The sequence below is a fragment of the Pongo pygmaeus genome, chromosome 1 (genome assembly GCF_028885625.2).
Source record: "Pongo pygmaeus isolate AG05252 chromosome 1, NHGRI_mPonPyg2-v2.0_pri, whole genome shotgun sequence".
Taxonomy (NCBI): domain Eukaryota; kingdom Metazoa; phylum Chordata; class Mammalia; order Primates; family Hominidae; genus Pongo; species Pongo pygmaeus.
This window is the reverse complement of record NC_072373.2, coordinates 44,760,650-44,776,345: the sequence shown is the minus strand read 5'-3', so window position 1 is coordinate 44,776,345 and position 15,696 is coordinate 44,760,650. Positions and strand designations below refer to the sequence as shown.

Genomic DNA, 15,696 nt, shown 5'->3' with positions numbered 1-15,696 from the left:
ACCAGGCAGCAGTTCCTGACTAGCCACTGAGAGAAATGCTGGAATGGATGGCCGACGACCAGGGGTGTTAAAAAGTCAAATCATGCTGCCCCAGGCTCCAACCCTGCAAGAGCCCATCCTACTCCAAGGAAAAATCCCCCTCCTCACCAGCTCCAGAACTCTCCCAGAGCTAGCCTCCTCCTGACCCTCTGACTTTATCTCCTGCAACTCTCTGCCCTCACCACACTCCAGCCACGCCGGCCTCCACGCCGCCTCTGACTCTCCAGGCCCGCCTCTGACTCTCCAGGCACAGCCCTGCATCCCTGCCCTTGCACCTGCTGTCCCCTCTGCCAAGCTTGCTCCGACTGCGGTGCCACCCCCTCATCTCTCCTCATATGTCACCTTCTCAGTCTCTGTAGCCACCCTGCACAAGATAACAAACTCCCCCTCTCCCAACTGACTCTTCCATTTCCCTTCCCTGTTTTTTCTCTTTAGCACTTACCAGCCTCCAATGTGCCATTTCCTTTATGAGTTTATTTTACTGCATCTCCAAACAATAAACTAAAAGCTCCTGAAGGGCAGAGGTCTGTCTGGTCATTCACTGCTGTCTGCCCTCAGTGCCTGGCTACATGCTTCACAAATACTTGCTGAACGAAGAGACTCCAGCCCTACCCCAGGTCTCAGATGGCTGAGGCATGGTGGCGCTCAGAGATGGGCAGTGGACAGGACGATTCTGCAGGTCCCCTCGCAATGTAGATTCCACCATTCAATCCCTGGGCCCAATTCTGGGCAGGCACTTTCTCATGCTCGAGGCCTGAAGCTCTCTGAGCCCCAGCAGAAGGCAGGGGAAGAGGAGTGGTGACAGCCAGGCAGGGTGAAGTGTCAAATTCTCTCTTTCCTCCTACACAGCTTTTAAATGTCTCGCTTCCCACCAGCTGCCCCTCTGTGGTCATTCCCCCTTCTGGGCATCACCACCTCTGTCCTCCCAAGCCAAAGACAGATACTTTCATCGACCACATTTGAATGCTTATTTTGAGAACATTTTAGAGAGCAAAGTAACCTTTGCTGCCTTTCTTTTCTCTTCCTCTTTTTTCCTTCCCCCTGAAAAGATCAGATAGGACAGACCCATTCTTCCTGGGGAACCCAGGCTGGTTGCTAATAATCACTGCCCTGCCCCCTTCTTCCATATGTTTTTCCCTGAAGAAGCTGCCTTGTGAGATGTTTGTAAATAGGAACAATTGTACCTGTTCTTCCTGAAACACACGAGTCTGCCTTGTTAGAGCTATCCCACTGACAGCCCAAGTCCCAAGGTTTCCCCATCTCTCTCCACCTTATCTGGGGTCTAGGCCCCATTCTCACGTCTCCCAGAGAGCCACCCTTGCATTGGTTCCCACCATGTGTCCATGGGCACTGGCTCTTAAGGTCCAGCTTCTCTGAGGCTAGTGGCTCCATGTGGCCCCGAGGCACTTAGCTGAGACAGAAGGAAACAATGTTGGATCTTAAATATCACACTCTGCAGGAGCAGGAAGGAAAAAAAGGTCACGGAGACCCTCTCTGAAGATCCCAATAAAGGAGAAAGGCAGCCACTGGCTTGGGCAGGGGTGGCTTAGGGGACATCTTCCTGGAGGGAGGGAAGGAAGAGAATGGGCTGGATGTCCCAGAGCACCCTCCAGGCCCAAGGAACACCAGATTCGGGGGTGGTGAAGAAGCAGGAGGAGTCCTAAAGTCAGAGAGAAGGGCTAACTCCCTCCCTTGGATCTTTCCTAGCTATATGTCCTTGAGCAAGTCTGAGTCTGTTTCTTGGCTTTTTAGGTTAGGGATAATGAGAGTTAACTACCTATCTAATAGGGGTACTTTTGAAAGCTTAATGGGATAATGCAGGTAAAGCAGTTGGCACAGTGCCTGGCACATAGTAAATGCTCAATAAATGCTAGGTATCATAGCTAGGTATCATAGCTAGGTATCATAGCTAGGTATCATAATTAGGGTCATTACCATGTGAGAGGTAGAAGCTGAGAAACAGTTATTGCCCCAGGAACCCTCTGTCTGCGCTTTATCTTGGAACTCACTTCAGGTCCACCAAATGCTGAGTAGCAAGGGAAGGTGTGGGTGCAAGAAACACACAGAAAAAAACTGAATTCCAAACCAAACCTGGTTAAACTCCCCTCCTAAAAGGCAGCCCCCTCAGGCCAAGGCATCTCCCAGGTCCCTAGGAAGTGCCAGAAGGCAGAGTGCAAGGCCTAGCAGCTCTGGGTTTGGAGCAGAGTCTGCTTGATGCGGGCTTAGAACGTGCAGGAGCCCAAGGTCATGAGCCTAACCCCCAGCAGGGATGCACCAGGTCCCCTGCACCAAAACATGTGGGAATGTTCTGGGTGACCAGCCAGCCCCACTGGAAGCCCAGCTCCCAGCTCTGGAGACAAAGAGGCTGAGGGGGACATGTCAGTGGTGATGGTGACATTCACAAAGAGCAATCAACACATACACACCCTGGTATCTTTTCATGCACGATGCCTGTGCCCCAAATACCCTCATCACCTGTGTCCCCAGACCCACCATCTCTGCCTGGTTGACTCCTTTTCAAGCATTGGCCCAAATATCACATCATTTGGCAACCCTTTCCTAATCTGCAAACAGCAAACAGAGAGTCACTTTTTTTGTTTGTTTGTTTGTTTGTTTTTTAAAGACAGAGTCTTGCTCTGTTGCCCAGGCTGGAGTGCAGTAGCGTAATCTCGGCTCACTACAACCTCTGCCACCTGGGTTCAAGTGATTCTCCCACCTCAGCCTCCCAAGTAGCTGGGATTACAGATGTGTGCCACCACGCCCGGCTAATCTTTGTATTTTTAGCAGAGATGGGGTTTCACCATTTTGGCCAGGCTGGTCTTGAACTCCTGACCTCATGTGATCCACCTGCCTTGGCCTCCCTAGGATTACAGGTGTGAACCACCAAGCCTGGCAGAGAGTCACCTTTTTATCTGCTTATCCCTATAATCCAACACTTGTTTCATTATTGTCTATGGGACTGACTCCCCCATCTAATAATAATAACAATAATAATATTACTTACATAGCACTTACTATATATACCAGATACTGTTCTAAGCTCATTACATGTATCACCTCATGTAGGCCTCATGACAACTTTATGAAGTAGGTACTTTTATTATCCCATTTATAGATGAGGAAACTGAGATGAAGAGAGGTTACATGACCTGCTCAATGTCACCCAGCTAGAAGTGGTGAAGCCTGGATTTGAACTCCAGCTGTGTGGCTCTAGAATCTCTACTCTTACGGTGAACTCCTTGACAGCAGGGACATCTGATCTGTCTCTTTGTCCCCTGCACCTAGCACAGAGCCAGGCACACAGTAGGTACTTAGAAAAGATGGGTTGACTGAATAAGCAAATGCCTGATTGAGGCTAACTTGGTGAAATTTCAGCCTCTGAGCCGTAGGCCACGGAGACCCAGGCCCCACACTGGAAAGTAACAGATAAACGCATCTTTCTGACTCGTCCTCTCAGCAATCTAATCACAAGCTGCTGTCTTTTTTGCATATCTCTTGTCTTCGGTTTTGTTTTGTTGTCTTTTTTAGCTACTTCATTTTTGTCAAAAGTGTTTTTTGTTTCTCAGTTTATCTTCTGCCTTTGTCTTCCTTCTCTTCTGTTCCTTGGTCACTCTCCCCATTCCTGCCCCATTCCAGCCTCCAACCATGATCCTTGTCCTTCCCTGGAGTCCTTGTAGGCTTGAAAGCTTCTTGTCCCCATCCTTTGTCTTGGAGCTTTTATAAAGAGTCCAAGCCATATAGATTAAGAACACAAGTGACACTTATTCATTAGATGGGCCATAGACCAAGCTTCTATATCCTGACCCTGAGTCAATTCTACCTGAACGCAGGTGGGGTGTGGGGTGAGGGACTTCCTGCCTACAAGTTGTCACATACCTGTGTAGGATGACACAGGAAAAGTCAATGCCCTCCCTGCCTCCTCATTCAGGGTCCCAGTTCCTCCAGGAAGCCTTCCTTGATCCCTTAAGAAAGCTTATTCACACAGCCATTCAGCAAATCCTTATACATATTAATAGTCTAACTGGGAGATAAGGCCCCATGAAAAGTTAGGTTAGAATGTAAGCCTTAGTATAAGTGTACAAGTTACCAGATGTCACAGATATCATAGGGCCAAATCAACTGCAGATATAAGTGATTTCAAAATGGAGATCTATATGACCCGGAGCAAGTGGTTTCTCCTCTCCAGGCCTCAATTTCCTTGGCTAGAAAACAGGGGATAGTAATGCAGACATTAGAAGGTTGTCAGCAGGACTGAACAGAATAACTTTTGTAATGTTCCTCACATAGACTGGTGCATAATAGGTATTCAGTAATAAATTTGATTCCTTCCCCCTTCTCTGTCTGAAGCACCAGCCTTCTACTCAGCCCTGGGCTGCCAGATAAATGGTGAGATGTGACCTGGTCCATCCTTTCAGGTCAGAAAAGTATCTTAAGGACAGGATGACTTAAGCAGTACCTGGCATGTTAGAGGTCACTCAGTGTGATAATTCACTAGCATTGTTCATGTTCCTCACCTCTGCCCCCTCAAGCTGTGGGTCTTTGAACCAGCCTGGTGGGAACAGAGCTAATCAGCTGGCAAGTCCAGATACAAGTGTGGTCAGCTTGAGACATGGAGGTTTGTTTACCGCTGTATCTTCAGCTTCTAAAATCATGAGAGGCACACAGTAGGCACCCAAGAAACAGTTGTTGAATGAATAAATTTTTTAAAAAGCCATAGTTTCCTTTTCCTTTCAAATAAACGACATAAGGGTGTGGGGAGTAGGAGAGGCAGTTGAGTAAATGACAGGGTGCAAGGGACACCAGGGCCAGGTAAATGCAGCTGCCAGGCCCACCAGCCCAGGCTCCACTGCAAAAGGGATGCAGCAAAGCCAACAGCGCGTGTGCTCCCACTGGCAGGATGAGCAGGAGTGCGTGCACGCCTGGCTTACGGTTTAAGCTGCAGTTTACAGGAGAAGCGGGGCAAAGTGGAGACAGAGCCTGGGAAGAAAGGGAGATATCTGGGGAAGAATGAGGAGGGTGAGAGAAGAGGAAGAGCAGTGTGAGGGGGAAAAGAGACGTGAAGAGTGTTAGAGGAGGAAAGTGAAGAGTGAAGGAAGGAGAGGAGGATGAGGGGGAGGAGGAAGAGGGCAGGCACAGGAAAAAGAGGACGGGAAGTGGGGAAGAACTGTGTTGAATTAGAGAGGGAACCCGCTGTACTAGCCTGGGTGGAATTAGCAGATCTCTAAGATCTTACTGCCACTCGGTGTCTCCCCGGGAGGAGACTGCGTTAGGGAGAGGGTGTGGATTTGGGGGTGTTCCTAGGTGCCAGACCCTGGGCAGATCTCAATCTCCCACGCACAGAGGCCTTTAGTTCCATGCTTTGCAAATAATGAGGTCCCATCCCAGGTCCAGAGAGAGCCCTCCGCAAGAAGGAGAAGTCTGAGTCAGCCCAGGGGAAGGAAGAAGGCCTAGGAGGCTCAGACCCCTAGCTCTGCCCTTCTGTTTCCATCGTTTCGCCACAACAGCACCTGGCCAGGAAAGTGGGTCAGGCCACCCACATGTGACTTTTTCTGGCAGCCACAGGGCTCAAAGGCAAGGGGGCTCCAGTGCTCAGTACAGAGCCCACCTCTACCCTCCATGCCCAGTGCTCTTTTTTGAAGGGAACTTTAAGAAGCAGTGGGCAATGGGAGGAGCTCCTGGCCTTCTTATTCAGGGACAAAACGCTGGGCCAGAGCCCATCCTAGACTGGCGGGAAAGGGGGGCACGGAGCCTACCAACGGCCCGGGTGCATGGGGAGACCTAGATCTTCCCCTATGACAGTGACCAAGCTGGCAGGGAGTCACCTCTACTGCCCTGACCTAGGGAGGCTGTTCTCCTCACCACCCTAGGTCCTGGGGTTCTCAAGCAGAGGGCCTGTCAGTCCATCTCTGGCAACTGAGCGCTGTGCCCAGCCCACCCCCTCCAACCCTGCCAGTCGCCCAATTAGAAGCTGCGTTGGCTCCAACAGATGGGAGCTGCGGCAGCCTGAGGAACAGAGCACAAAGCCCGGCTGACATTTTCCTTCCTGTTCGTTTGGGTGGGGGAGGAAGGGTAGGGAGCACAGTGGTACCCCCAGGGCCCCTCCCCAGGCTCCGGGTCTCCTGCACCTCTTTAGCTTCTCCGCTCGGCCTCAGATGGAGCTCAGTTCCCCCACACCCCGCGGCTCCTCGCCGGCTGGGCAGCCAGAGCCTGCGCCACCGTTTGCCAGCAGGACAGACGGCCCACCTGTGGCTGGCCAGCCCATCCTGTCTCCTGGGTCCTGCGGTGGGCTCAGAGCCACCCTTCCGTTTCCGCTTCCCCCGACCAAGTCCCCAGGCTGAGCCCCAGGCCGGCCCATCCCCCACCCCAAAGGTCCCATCCCAGGCTGCGGTCGGACCCCAGCCAGCCGGCCCGGGAGGAGCCTAGCTCCTGGTTCCAGATACTTCAGACAGACCCAAGGCCACCTTGTCCCTCCGCACAGACTCGCGAGCTCCAAGGAGGAGAAAGTCCCCAGGCTGTGGAGCGCTTCCAGCCTGCCAGTCCGCCCGTGTCACGCCCTCCCTAACCTCACTGCCATCTCTCGGCTCCTCCACATCTCCAGGGCCCCACTCTACCCAGCAACAGTTTGGGGGAGCTTCTGGCCTCTCCGGGCGAAGGCCCAGGCGCCCCCTCCCTGGCCGCTTCTGGGCATTCTCCAGCCCTCCGTCCCTCTGCCCCTCGGCCGCCTCCCTCTCCCAAGTCGCCGGCTCCCCTGAAGGCGTCTCTGCGGAAGGCAGCGGCCGGCCCTCCCCTGGCCCCCACCCGGGTCAGGCGGAGCTGCGGTGCCGGGGCAGGAGCCAGGAGCCCTGAGGCGGCTGCTCCGGCCGCTCCCGCCGCGTCCCCCTCGGCCACGCCAGCGACCTCGGTGTCCACGATTCCCCGGCCGCGGCGGCGCTGCCCAGGTCAGCCCCGAAGCCGCACACTCACCCCGTGGGCGCCGGGCACCGTCCGCCGTCCGCTGCCCGCGCGGCCGCGCGCCGCTCGCCTTCCGCCCGGGGCCGGGCTGGGGACGCTGGTCCGCGCCCTCCCGCCGCGCGCGCCGTCTGCACAGGCCGGGGAGGCTCGGCGGGCGCCCTCCCCAACGTGGAGTTATCCTGGGAGCGGCTCCAGGGCCCAGCCGGTGAGGGCGATGGCAGAATCCCAATCTGTCTCCACCCCCTCTCCGCGCCCTGGGCGCGTCGTGGCCGGAGGCTGGCGGGCGAGAGCCAGGCGCTCCTTCAGAGCGCCGCGCGTTTGCAGGTGCCCGGAGCAGGCCCTCGCGGCGCCCGGCACCCCCTCCACGCGCGCCCCTCCTCCCAGCTTCGCGCTCGCCCTCCTCACTCGCTTCTCCGCCGCTCTCCCAACCTCCCCAGCCCACTGCGGTCGCCTCCTCCCAGTCTGCATGCCACGCCAACCCCCTCCAGTCCCGCTGCCATTTTAACTCCTGAGTGGCCAGAGGCCCCCTCTACCTAACGCACACACACCCGGGAGGAAGGAGTTGGGTGGGGCCAGACGCTAACGCTTGAGCTGTCCTTGTGTCTAGAGACACAAGGCTTGCCTAAGAGAACGGGCACAGCCCTTGGGTCCGGGAAGAGAAGGGTTGGCTTCTCTCATACTGCCTCGGACCCTCTTGCAAAGGCCAGGAGGACAGATGGGGAACTCAGCAGCTTTGTGAGGACAGGTGCAGCTCACAGTCACAGCATGCACCTACGATCACATTTTTGCTTTGCATGGTGCTACCCTCCCGAAGTTAACAGTGGACTAAGGAATGTAGTGGGGTGGGTGAGAATTTGTCACTGGGACCTGGCACCTCTCACCCTAAAGAATGGAGTGGAAGACCCCTTTAGTTGTCATGCCTTTCCAGCATTGCGTCCTGAGCCGTGCAGCTCTAGCATTCTGGAAGATTCCATCCTGGCTGTCAATGAAGGAGGTCAATTTCAGTCAGGAACTGGCAGGCCCAGTCAGGGGTTTGGCTTCAGGGTTCCTCACTCTGCCAGCTGGACATCATGAAGACTGGGGGAGGAAAGTAAGAAGGTGCCGAAGGTGGGTGCTAGGCTACTGCCTGGTGGCTTAGAAAAGCTGGGTGACTGCCACTAGAGAAGGGCAAAGGCCCAATGCCCAACACCCATGCCTTGGTGGGGACTTCAGCCTGGACCACTCAGAACAGACATCACAAACTCCGCTCCATAGCAGGCCACACCCTATTGATGGGTCTGGAACAGAGCCTGCAGAACCAACAACAGGGGAGTGGATGAGGTGGAGGCCAAGGTGTGGAGTCCTGTGAGGAGTGGCTTCCCTGGGCTGCCTGCCATCATCCAGTGCTTGAGCTTCTGGCCCTGTCTTTTCCAAGGGTACAGCCAGTGGTGACTGCCACGCCTGGTGGCTTTTGTGAAGTTGGCTTGAAGGTCTGTGAGTTCTGTATGCACAGAGGGGATTCTCACCTTCATATATTGAATGAGCACATATTAAGTTCCCACTAAACCACCCCCAGGTTCCCACTCTCCACCCCTGCTAGGGAGCATAATGGCCTCAAGGAGCTCAGAGTGACAGGTTAGAAATATATGAAACCAATTTTAACATTTCAAGGCAATGGAAGTGCCATAGAAATACAAAAAGAAACCACCTTAATGGACTAGCGTTATTGACGAAAGGTTTAACGGAGGAGCTGAGTCTCCAGCTGAGCCTAGATGGAGGGATAGGATTTGAACTGGAAGAGAATATGGGGACCAGCAAAGGCAGGAAAGTGGAGACCAGCAGAGCAGAGGGGCAAGGGAGGAAAATTATAGAGCTACTATTAGATGCCAGCCTTTTCTCATCTCTCTCATCTTAGACTCTGAGTTGACTAATATCCCCATTTAACAGAACGGGGGATGGAGGTCCAGAGAGTTTAAGGCAGTAGCCCAAAATCTGTAGGCAGAATGTGAGACCTCATTTTCACAGTGCGACAATGCCACATTGAGTATACAGGGTGGGAGCAGCTAATGAAGGGCCTGAATTGCCAGGCTCAGCAGTTTAGCTGTGGACCCATCCTCAGGTGATTTGGGATGAAAGAGGCAGGAGGATGGGAGACTATTGAGGTAGCTGTTGCAGGAATCTAGGAGGAGGGGAGCAGTGAGAATAGAGTAAATGCATGGGCCTTTGTAAAGAAGACTTGGCAGAACTGTGAGACTGACTGATTGAAAGGGTCAAAACTTGACTCCAAGCTTTTAGCCTGAGCATTTGAGTCCCTTGTCAAGTCACTGGAGCCACCTTTCCAGTCTAAGGGCCGATGTCAATGTAGACAGGCAGATGGTAAAAAGGAGGACATTTTAGCAGTCCTTTACCAACTGCACGACCGGAGAGAGCACTCATGCCAGCACCCCAGCTTCCCAATAACTATGCATACTCATGTGTCTTATCTCCTAACCAGAGGGTAAGCTTCTGGAGCTTACAACTGTCTTACACCTTAATAAGATAAGACCAGTCCTTTATAGTACCTGTCCAATAACTGATTATTGAAATAATAAACGGGATAAATGCAAGTAACGTTCGCTAAGTGGTTGATCCTGAGTGGCAAAACCTGTGAGATGTACTAGGTGAGGCATAAGGGAATTTCATCAGCTGTGGGAAGAAAATAGGGGAAGGCTTATCTTGAGCTGACTCCAAACGTCTTAGAACCCAATGAGATTGGAGAAAGAGTGTAGCTTTTAGAGCCGGAAAGATTTGGATTTGGAACTCTACTTGTCCATTTACTCTGTCTTGCTTCAGGAAAAGTATTGAACTTCCCTAGCTCTGATTCTTTCCTGAGTAATGATATTAATTCAAGTAATAGCAGTTAACACTTATTGAGCACCTACTACATGCAAGGCAAAGTGCTAGCACATTTATGCATCATCTCATCAAAAATTTGACCAATATTGGACTCTAGTGATAGGAGAAAAACAAGTGTTTACCTAACCAGTATATAATAGAGCTAAGATGGGAATCCAGGGTCCTCAAATGACAAAGTCCAAACACCAAGCCAAGTCTCCCTAGCACTTCTTTAGGATGAAGATAGCAATAATGGAATGGATTCATACTTATAGGTTGCTGTGAAATGTAACAGGGACTATATGGCTGGCATGAGCATGATGGCTGGTGCATGGTATCTGGTTGACATTTTTCTCCCAACCCTGCTCCCATTGCTGCCATTCTGAGTCTCATACTTTCCTGGGAAAAGCTGCCCCAATTCACAGTCCTTTGGAAGCTCTTAGGTAATTACCCAGAGGATTTAATGGCCCTGTTATTGACCTTTCACCCTCCAAATTTAATTTCTGGGCTTGGCCATGCTTAATTTCCCGCCAGGAAGCCTGGAACTCTGTGACATCAGAGTGTCTTGGGAGAGGGATGCAGGGATTACATGCTGCTAGAAATGATCCTTAGCTCAATTCCAGGTGGCTCTCTCATATAGGGGTCAGGACACAGAACTGGTAGGCATGCTGTTTGTGTGGTGGGGGCTGTGAGGAAGGGATGGCTCCTACTGGTGCCTGGCACATGAGCCGAATCAGAGAAGGGAGGCCTGGGATGTGGCATGGGTCACTGAGGGTCCCTCAGTGGACCCTCCACACACACAACACTGTGTGTTGTGTGCAGCCTCTGCTCAGCCTCCTTGGGAGACGTGGGGTGGGGTCTGGGGAGTCAATGAGGACTGTTGTCCCCCACCAGTGACCCAACTAGGCAGAGAGTATGGCACTAGAGCAGTGGTCCTTGGAATCACCTGGAGAGTGTGGGCCAATGCAGGTGCTGAGGTCCTACCCCAGAGTCAGATTCTGTAGTTCTCAGAGTCTGCATTTCAGATAAACCATCCAGGGGATTCTGATTCAGGTGGTTGGATGACCTCACTGTGAGACAGACTGGCCTGGGGGTACCCATTGCTCTCTGACCGTCCCCTGCCCGGGCTCACCATGTGCAGAGCCTTGTTCTCTGGGCTATTAGAGAACAAGTGAAGGCAGAGGCAGAGGCAGAGGTGAAGGGACTGAAGCTCAAGTTTTAGGGCTTCTTGACTTGCAGGATGGTGGGGAGAGGGTGGGCTGTGAGAGCTGGGAACTGTAGAGTGTTCTAGGTAAAGAGGGGAAGCCAGTTTACAAACAGGAAGCATTTTTAAGTAAGCATTTCTGGTAAATGGAATGAAGAAATGTCAGGAGAAAGGGACCCTGAATGTCCAAGGCTCATGCAAATTCTTATCTTCTTGCTGGCCGTAAGTAAACATCACTATTGTACCTAATTTTGTATTTGGAATTTTGTGGGTTTTTTCTTAAGACGGCCCCACAGAACTGGGATCTTCCCTGACCCCTGCCCTCAGGGAGCTCCCAGGATCCACAGACACCCTTGGAACACAGAAAACCACAAAGGCAGAGAGACACACATTGCAGATGGCAGAGCTGTGTGGAACTGCAGGGAGTCTTCAAATTTATCTTGGGTTATATTCCTGGAAAAGGCACTGCAGGTAAAAACGATGTAGGTTGAACCTGGTTTTGCCCAGAAACAATGTGATCATAAAAATTACGTTCCTCACCAACGTCCCAGTGCCCAACTTTTTATAGGCATAAGCGCAAACACCACAGACACCATATTTAATCAACCGTAAATGATACACCTGTACTCTGTTTTTTTTTGAGATGGAGTCTCACTCTGCCACCCAGGCTGGAGTACAGTGGCAAGATCTTGGCTCACTGCAACCTCTGCCTCCCAGTTTCAAGTGATTTTCCTGCCTCAGCCTCTCGAATAGCTGGGACTACAGGCGTGCACCACCACGCCCAGCTAATTTTTGCATTTTTAGTAGAAACGGGGTTTCACTGTGTTGGCCAGGCTGGTCTCGAACTCCTGACCTCAAGTGATCCACCCGCCTCAGCCTCCCAAAGTGCTGGAATTACAGGTATGAGCCACCACACCCAGCCCTGAATTTCTTTTTCTTTTCTTTTTTTTCCCTGAGATGGAGTCTTGCTCTGTCACCCAGGCTGGAGTGCAGTGGCACGATCTTGGCTCACTGCAACCTCCGCCTCCCAGGCTCAAGAAGTTCTCTTGCCTCAGCCTCCCAAGTAACTGGGATTACAGGCATCTGCCACCACGTCCAACTAATTTTAGTATTTTTAGTAGAGACGGGGTTTCACCGTGTTGACCAGCCTGGTCTTGACCTCATGATCTGCCCACCTCGGCCTCCCAATGTGTACTCTGTATTTCTTAAATTGGATTTGAGTATCTAAAACAGTTAAACTGGGCAATATGGTAACCAAATCCTATTCTGTTTAACGTATTCAGAAGATTCCTGAAGGAAATGCTTTAGGTAGAAGGGACCATGGGAAGGATTGGAGTGACCACCCTTCCCCCATTCAGAACCTGTATGGGCAAAAAGGGAGGCCTCAGAGGTCTGAAGCTGGGGGACAAGGGTTTTGTGCCCCGTGGCACATCTGAAAACAGACCAGCCAGCCAGCACCACTTGCGAGTATATCGGGCCTACTGCGAATTGCATGACTTTTAAGTCAAGGGCTGCCACGCATACACCAAGACTGGGGGACGCTTGAGAGCGCTCTAAGAGCTGAAGCTGGAATGCCATTTGGAGTGCTGATCTAGAAAGGCTTTCTGGAGGAGGAAAATCTTGAGAAGATGCTTGAAGGCAGGACAAAATAGTTAGGCTTCCTGAGAGGTCAGTCCCAGGGACCCTCAAGCATCTTTTGAGTTGACTTTTGACCCACCTCACTGAGACCCATCATAGGCTGTCAAGAAGACTTTGTCCCCAAGTGCTCATCACCCACACCTCCCTTCTGCTTTATTGGTTTTCAAACTGCAGGTAGAGACCCATCAGTGGGTTGCAGCAAGCACTTTTTTAAAAAATGATAAAAGGCCGGGTGTGGTGACTCACGCCTGTAATCCCAGCGCTTTGGGAGGCCAAGGCGGGTGGATCACGAGGTCTGGAGATGGAGATCAGCCTGGCCAACATGGTGAAACCCTGTCTCTACTAAAAATACAAAAATCAGCCAGGTGTGGTGGTGCCCGCCTGTAATCCCAGCTACTCAGGAGGCTGAGGCAGGAGAATCACTTGAACCCAGGAGGCGGAGGTCACAATAAGTCGAGATCTCGCCACTGTACTCCAGCTGGGCAACAGAGAGAGACTCCACCTCAAAAAAAAAAAAAAATGAAAAAAAAATTTTGTTGAAATGAAAATGAAACAGGACATATTTCATGAATACTTTTTTTTTTCATGTAAACATGTGTGTGTGCTGAGTCATGGTGTTCAACGTATATCTTTCCAGAAGTCACTATCAGGCCTTGGATATTTATTTCCAAAGCCTGCAAATAAAATACACACGGGGTATCCCACCTGTTAAGAATAACATATTTGCCCAAATCCAGCGTTTTTATTTCTGTTGATTGTCTTCTTTTGTAATCAGATTCTATTCATTTCTGAACATTTCACTTCAGAAATGGTTCACAGGACAGAGAAACTGCGACTTCATGTATCCTAATCCTGTTCTTTTCTCTTTGTACTGTCTCTGACCTCTATATTTTCCTTTTATTTTCTGTCAGAGAAGGGAGTCTTTGTGGTCTTATTTCCAATATTTGAATTAATTCCAACATAGATCTTAGAGCTCATGGGGATGTCTAAAGATCTTTCCTAAGGTCTTTCCCAGCAGCTACTCCATGGGTCTATTTTTTTTCTGTCTAAACTAGTGTTTCTGAAACTGTGTGTGCAGAAGAACCACTTGGGGAATTGATTAAAATGCAAATTCCTGGGTTTCACCCAGTAGGTCTCAAGTGGGGCTCACGAACTGCATTTTTGACCATCTCCCCAAGGGATTCTGATGCAGGTGGTCCAAAGACCGCACTTGGAGGAACACTGTAAACCGTGGAGAAAATTCAGCTCCTTCCAGAAAGCTTTCCAGCATTCACTCCTGATTCTGGTCACGCCACTCCACTTCCCTTCTGCAGGAATAGTCTTGGTTTATGCCACTTTATGTTTATTTGCAATCATTTGCATTTTGCCTGAAAAGTTACTTTCTCTGGGTATCCTGCCTCTCTATTAAATGATAAACTCCCCCAAAGAACTGTATCATTCATTGCTACTTCCCTAGAGTGCCCACTGGAGGGCCTTACTCATGGCAGACTTCCCATAGATTCTATTTGCCCAGGACGGAAGCCTCCCATCTACCCCCTACCTGCTGAGTGGGGATCCCCATCCAGGAGTCCTCAGGGCAGGGGGAATCAGTGTTACGTCCTGGATCAAACAGCATTGTTGATTGGGTGCTTTGGCTCTGACTTTGTCCTCTCCTCTCACCTCCTTAGGAAGAAGTGAATCCGTAAAAACTATTGAGTCCAGATGACCCCCTGGGGACTGTAGCTTCATCAAGGGCTATTATATTCTTTCTTGTGTCCAGAAACACATCTGATAGTAGCAAAGACAGAGGGCTGAGCTGTAGGGCTAAAACTCAGTAAGGCAAGCTAGATGCCCTGGGCACAAAATTTAAGAGGGCACTCACTTTGAGGCGCTGACCCTGTACTTGCAGAACGTGAGGGTTGAGTGCCTCCTTAACTTTTGGCCTAGGCAGCTCCCCTGCCTCACGCTAGTCCCAGCCCCACTGGGCGGCCTAAGGCAAGCATCCTGAGGCCTGGATCCAGACAATGAACAGAGAGAGAGAGAGAGAGAGAGCTGAGGGAGGTGTGGCCTGGAGACAGTCTTGTTCCTAGATGAAGTGGCTCTTCAGGCAGAGGTCAGCTTCGCCCATTCTCCTGTCCATAGGAGCTGGCCTGTATGATAAGCAACTTGGGTAAAACTGACCCTGAGTCCCTCAGTCTGTGCTGGGAGCGGTCGGAGTTGCCTCATCCGGTCCTGATGAGGCTCACAGTGCCTATTCCCCCAGCCAGGAAGAAGCCAGAACAAGCCTCAGGCCCATGTCCTCTGATGCTAAGTCCACTGGTTTTGTTTTTGTTTTTGTTTTTGTTTTTTCCCTTCATTTTCCTTCCACAACTCTCCTGCCTTTCATGGAAAAGAGATCCCATATCCCCAGGAGTCACTTGTCAAAGGGATTAAAATCTTGACTGTCAGAAAGCTCATCCTTATATTTTATTCTTATTGCTTCTCCTGCCACAAACCACATTCCTTCCTATTTTACCCTCAGGGAACATGAAGAAGAGCCCATCACTGGTCACTGGCCTCAGTATGTCAGCACCTGGGGACCTTTTGGTTCGTATAGTCTTTTCTATCTTTTTTTCAGGCACATTAATCCATCTCCTTTGCAGAAGATTGTTCTTTTTTTCTCTCCCCCCCCCCCAAAAGAAGAAAAATTAAAAGAGAAGAGGGAGAAAAACAGTAGGAGAAAGAAAAGAAAAGCTCCCATCTCCCTGAGCTGAGGGAGACTGACTGTCTGAAGGCAGGAGATGAGGGGGTGACCCCCAAAATGCTGGGTAGCCTCCGTGCAGGCCATGACCCTAGGCAGAGTGGACAGGAGCTCCGCCATTGCTGTGCCTGTCCGCATAAGTGGCTCTTGGACCAAATCCCTTCCCGGGCCCCAGACCCGAACCTCTCCCTTGGCATGTCCCAACATGAAGGGAAGATGGTGAAGTGGCTACTGGAGAGAGGTCTCTTCCCACCTGGCTTATCTGGCTCACTCGGATGCCTCCGCCATGGAG

At 51.2% G+C, this 15,696-nt stretch overlaps 1 protein-coding gene across 1 annotated transcript in view; it reads right to left on the bottom strand.

The window, feature by feature from the left end:
• Positions 1–7,454, bottom strand: part of LRRN2 (leucine rich repeat neuronal 2) — a 68,619-nt gene extending 61,165 nt beyond the window's left edge. The window contains exon 1 of the mRNA XM_054446611.2: positions 7,003–7,454. The gene's annotated coding sequence lies outside the window, so the exon portion shown is untranslated. The remainder of the gene's footprint in view (positions 1–7,002) is intronic.
• Between the last annotated feature and the right edge of the window lie 8,242 nt (positions 7,455–15,696).